Genomic DNA, 368 nt, shown 5'->3' on the forward strand with positions numbered 1-368 from the left:
CCGCTCACCTGCACCCTTGTTCCCTTCCTCCTTGCGTCTCCTTCTGCTAAAGACTTATCGGTTTTCGTGCCTCTACATGTTTGATCACACGCTGTCCGTTTTCGTGACCCGTATGACTCGGCGACTCACACCATTTATTTTCTCCCTCAAGGGTTGCTATTCCCATTCCCGTCCATGCAGTTCCTCCGCCGCCGAAACCTCCCGCCTCGCCAGCCTTCCGCCTTTTTGCCCCTTAATTAAAAACCTCGTGCAGGAGCCCGGACGAAACCCTTGTACACAAACCCAACGGTGATGAATATCATATAACCTGACAGGGTGTTTGAAAGGCAGCGTTGACTCGGGCCAAAATGTTCTTTGTGCACGCGCAT

General features: G+C 52.4%; 1 protein-coding gene across 1 annotated transcript in view; it reads left to right on the forward strand.

Annotated features, from left to right (window-relative positions):
• LOC119593979 (poly(rC)-binding protein 3-like) overlaps window positions 1-368 on the forward strand; it is a gene marked incomplete in the record, with an annotated part of 48552 nt that overhangs the window by 35123 nt on the left and 13061 nt on the right.

This window comes from Penaeus monodon, chromosome 33 (assembly GCF_015228065.2).
Source record: "Penaeus monodon isolate SGIC_2016 chromosome 33, NSTDA_Pmon_1, whole genome shotgun sequence".
Lineage (NCBI taxonomy): Eukaryota > Metazoa > Arthropoda > Malacostraca > Decapoda > Penaeidae > Penaeus > Penaeus monodon.